Source organism: Colobus angolensis, unplaced genomic scaffold (genome assembly GCF_000951035.1).
Source record: "Colobus angolensis palliatus isolate OR3802 unplaced genomic scaffold, Cang.pa_1.0 Scaffold136, whole genome shotgun sequence".
Classification (NCBI taxonomy): Eukaryota; Metazoa; Chordata; class Mammalia; order Primates; family Cercopithecidae; genus Colobus; species Colobus angolensis.
Window position 1 is genome coordinate 3,366,455 of NW_012114444.1, and position 5,196 is coordinate 3,371,650.

The following is a 5,196-nucleotide window of genomic DNA, read 5'->3' on the forward strand; positions in this document are numbered from 1 at the left end:
CCCAGCCCCGGCCCCCCTGGATGTCTGGAGCCCGGTTGCGGCCGAAGAGGCCAAGGACGCTCGGTCTCCAGGGGAAAAAAGCGAGGGTGTGGAGACTAAAGACAGCGCTGGGGTTTCCGTCCCCACACCCGGGGCACCCCTTCTGGATGGGGCGTTCCCGTGGTGGTCCTAGTCCGACTTCCCGCCCGGGCCCGCGGCGGTAGTGGCCACTTCCATTCTGTCCTTTATTTTTCGAGTCTCCTTGCTAACTCCCCTGACCCGGGCCTACCTCGTCCGTTTCCACCTAGAGCAGATGAGCAGAGGGGCCAGGCTGAGATTTCAGCCCGCCGGGCTTTGCACACCCTCCGGCTCCTAGGAAAACTCAGAGCCTCTGCCCAGGCTAGGGATGCGCCCTAAGGATTGGAGACGGTACTAATTCCTGTGTGTGCATCAAAACACACGGTTAGGCCTCAGCAGCCAAGAAAGAAATTAGAAGCTCCAAGAAAGAAAGAAGTGCCCAGACAGGAGCTGTCAGGAGTGTCTGCGCCGACAGGCTGGGCCGGCTCCAGCTCCCTTTGCTCTGCACGGGTGATTGCTGAACTGGGGGGCACTTCTTTAAGGGTCATCAGGTAAAATATATGTAGTTTGGACAGTGAGTAAATGTTTCTACACTTTTCCTTTTGGCTTGGAGATTTAAAGAAATACGGTTTTGTTTGTTCAGATACATCCAATTTTCTTTGGGTTTTCAGGGACTCTATGTCCAGAATACATTAGTTCTGGTTTAAGAAATAGGTTGCAAAGGAGAGGGTGGAAGATTGTTGAGCTCCAAGATCAGAGTCCACTTAGGCAAGCCAGTAGAGAAAGCTACAGAGCAGCCGCTCCCCTCTTCCCCTCCCAGAACCCCCACCCTTGGGGGCAGGGTGGTCTCCTGGTTAGAGCTCCGCCTTACACTTAAGGAAACCAGATTTTAGATAACCCCAGAGGACCAGAGTAAGCACTACATCCTAGAGCACAAGGCGAGATTTTGTTTTGCAACTGTAACTATGGAACTAGTCAGGAGACACAAAATTTGCCCCAGCCTGGACTCCGATCAGTTACGGCCTTGTCCCACTCCCCGCCTCACCGAAGAAGGACAGATTACCAGTTGACATGGCTGGATGTTTAGACTCACTCGGAGGTCCTGCATAGCCAGTGAGGTTTCATGAACAAACCCATCCAAAATCCTCATGGACAGAGAATTCCATTCCTCGGCCATGTGCCTGTCCCTTTGAAAGACGCCCCCTCCGCTTTCCTCCTTATTCAAGGTGCTTCACCACTGTTCAAGTGACATCAGAAGCTGTCCAAGACTGCTTTAGACACCAAGACAGCTCTCTTGTCTTGTGTTCCTGGTCTATTTTCTTAAAATATCCGTCGCTGGGGATACACCTTTGTCTACAGGAGGCCTGAGCATTATGCGAGTTCTTTCTCTGGAGAGGCATCACAGAGGCCCGCATTTGCTCCAGTGTGCTCTGTGGAACTGTTGAAGCACTGAGGAGTGCACCAATTTGAAAAAGAAAAGGTGTGACTCCGTGGCAGGGAGACTGGGGTCCGGGAGCAGGTGAGTCCTGAACTCCAAACACTGGGTTAAGCACATCTCCCTCTACTACTGAATGAATCTTGAGTCTACTGCAGCGTGATTTCCAGAAAGGGTAGAGCTTGGCAATAGCCAGCCCTTACAAGGTGCTAGCTATGTGCCAGGTACACGTGTAGGAGCTTTATGTAAAGTTGCTCTTGGAGTCCTCCTAACTCCACATACAGTCAGGAAGAGGAAGATGCAGAGGGCAGGCACGGGGGAAGCTGCAGTGCCAGCATTCTCACCCAGAGCTGGGACCCTGGCGCACGCAGCATGGCCCCAACTTTGTTCAAAGAAACCTCCTTACACAGCTGTAATGTCTTATGGGAACTCGAGTTTTCAGAAATACATAGTTTCAGAAACACTGCAGTAACTGATAGGAGTCCAGTAGAGAGCATTGGTTTATCAGACTTACTCTGAATGCAGCAGCAAAGATTGCTGAGACAGAAAGGGAAAATATGGCCTAAAATACAAAGCAGTGACTCCAAAGCACGGTCTTCAGCCTGTCACTCTGAGTGTGGTCCCCAGACCAGCAGCATCAAGAACCCCCAGGAGCTTGTTAAAAATGCAGAAACTCAGGCCTTACCCCAGACCTGCTACACTGATTCTCAATGTTGACAGGATTCCCTGCCTCGCCCACCTCTGGTCCACAATCATCTGCATCAAAATCATAGAGAAACTCATGAAAAGTGCAGATTCCTAGGCTCCACCTGAAATCCACAGACTTGGAGCTTTTGGGAGTGGGGCCTGGAAGCTGACCTTGTAACATTCTCTCCAGTCCATGCTCATGCCACTAGCATTTGAGAATCATGACCTGTCCCACAGACAGTACATCCCAGGTAACAGAACAGCAGCTGGAAGCATCAGAAAAATGCTCTCTCCTATGCCCCACCCTGGATTTCCAGAACCTGGACCTTCAGGGGTGGAGCCTGGGCCTCTGCCCGGGGTAGCTGGAGAAACCCTGGCACAGTGTTTGGCACATTGCCCAGTGGAGCTCTGGCCTGCCATTGCTCCACCCAATGTGGGGAGGACTACAGCTGGCCTAGAAGAGGAGCTAGTCTCTCTGCACTTTGGATAAAGAGCCCCAGAAAAATGTGTGCATTTGTTTCTAAGAGAAATTAAGGGAATGCATTTGGGAGGTAGTGTATAAGTGACTGTTTGCTCTCAACACCTGTAAACTGTTGACTGTAATTGGACTACAGATGTTTGCTAAGCTTGATAGACTTCTCTTCTCTGTCTCCCTCTTGTTGAGGTGAGTCTGGGAAGGGGTTCATCTTTAGAAGCAAAAACCAAATGCTTATATCAGGGCCACATTTCCCTGTTTTCTTTGGATGTTAATTTGTTTCCTTCCCTATTGACAGTTATTATTTTAGACACTTCAATGTTAGACAAAAAGGCTGTTCTGTACAGAAAGCAGTGAGATGTTGGCAAAAGGTGTGTTCATAGAATAAAACATTGTCTTTGTGGGCGACTGAAGATATTCGAGGCACTGTGGAAATGAATGAAATCAGCCTGCTAACCAGCTCAAGAAAACTCCATGCATGCAATAGAGAAGAGCGATCTTAAAGCAAAAAGCAAAGGAGAGAGATTGAGAGGGGCGAGCAGGCAGCAGAGAGACCAGTACAAATCGCTCCCTGCCTTCCATTCCAATAACGCTCACCACCGCGGTGCAGCTACACTGGGAATAAAGAAAGGAATAGAGTTATTGTTTTAGGTTTTTCAAAATCTATCTTTCTCCGTGAACAGGGATCCCCGTGTACTGTGTGGCAGGTACTGTGTTGAAGGTTTTCAGTCATGGTCCCATGCGATCCTCACATAGGACGGAAGTGGTGATGCCCCTGGTCCACAGACGAGGACAGACTTGGGTATGTGAGTAGCCTGGCCTGGGTCACCCGCCAGCATGGGGCGGGCTGAGATTCTACTCCAGGCAGTGTGACTTAGGACTTAGGGGCATGGCTGTGAGGCCTTGGTGTAGAAATCCCAGGGGGAGTGATGCAAATTTCTCCTTCCAACCTAGGGCTGTCTTCTTTCCTTTTCCAGTCTCATGCTCAGCCTGGCCCACTTGCCACTGGCAGAAGCCTGACCGACCCTCTAGTCCACCCAGAAGCACGTGCCCCCGTCCAGGCTCTGTGCTGTGCCTCTGCTGCTCCCTCCGGAGCTCCTTTCTCTTGGACCACTGAGTTGGCTTTAGCTGCCTCAGGGCTTGGTGCACACCTCTCTCTTCGCAGTGTGGTGGAGTTCCTTTCTGTGTGTCTGCCCCCTGGCCACTCCAAGAACCTTGAGGGCGGGGAAACAGGATGTTCCCCTCCCCCCATGTGGCCCAGGCTCTAACCCTTGGGGTCCCCCAGGGGGTGGACCCGTAAAGCAAGGATACCAACGATGACCCCCACCAGCTGCACTGTACCTGGCGTACTTCCTGCACTTCCATTATACAGAGGAAGACACTGAGGCATGAAAAGAGGGGAGGAGTTTGACCTGGAACCCAGGGCTGGCTGAGTTCAGACTTACAGCCTTAATCATGACTGTGCCCCAGAGAAGCACACCGTGCGCCCTGGGTTCTGAGGAAGAACCAGGTGAGGCTGCTCCCCCCGCTCCCCTGTGACTTGGGGGTCTTTGAATCTTTGGAAATTTCTACGGAGCAGGAGATGCAATTCACAAGGGGAAAAAAATTCAGAACGAAATAGTCAAATCATGCAACGATCAAAGGTATCAGATTTGCTGGAGAAAGGAGATGCATCCCGGCAACAGAAGATGGGGAGGGGCCGTTTTGAGATCCCAGGGTTTTTGTTGTATTCCATGTTGTTGCTTTGCTTGTTTGTTTCTTGTCTGCTGTTAAAAAGGGGGCAACACCAGAGGTGGGAGCAGAGAGACATGTGTCACAGGGACGCCAACAACAGGGCCCTGGCTCCATCTCACATCACGCCTGCCTTGTCCCTGGCTGGTTTATAGAAGCAGCTTGACAGAGGAGAAAGGAGGTCAGGGTAACCTCGGCTGGAGTGGGAGCCACTGACATGGGTGGACTAATAGTGTCAGCGTGAGACACAACGCACCTTGTTACACTCCCATGTCCCACGGGGGACGTGGGCCCTGGTTCCCTCAGCCTGGCCCTGTCCTCCGCACCTGCTCCCTGGGACCCCCCCAGTGTGGGATGGGGCTGTGCCCTTCATGTCTGGGACTTAATGCACTCACCTGCCATGTATCCTGGTACCATTTAGGTGGGGGGGGGGGCAGAGAATTGAATGTTTCTCTTTAATTTTTATCTTTTTTTCCTTTTGTGGTTCATTCTTCCCCCAAAGCATATCCCAAGTTCGTTACCCCCAGCTTTAAATTGGAGCCCCATCATTGTTCACCTGGATCTCCACCAGTCTTCTCCTCACTAGGTTCTCCCTGCAAACCAGGCCCCAGAGGGACCCACTGAAGAGTGAATCAAGAGACTGTTACATCCCGGTCCTGGCTTAAAGCCCCCAGAGGCCCTCCTGTAGACACTCAATAACGGCCCACAGGTCTTAAACCCTCTGGCCCCTGCCTGAGTCCTCAGTCCCATCTCCCCACACCGCACTCCACTCCCACCCTCTGGCCCCTGCCTGAGTCCTCAGTCCCATCTC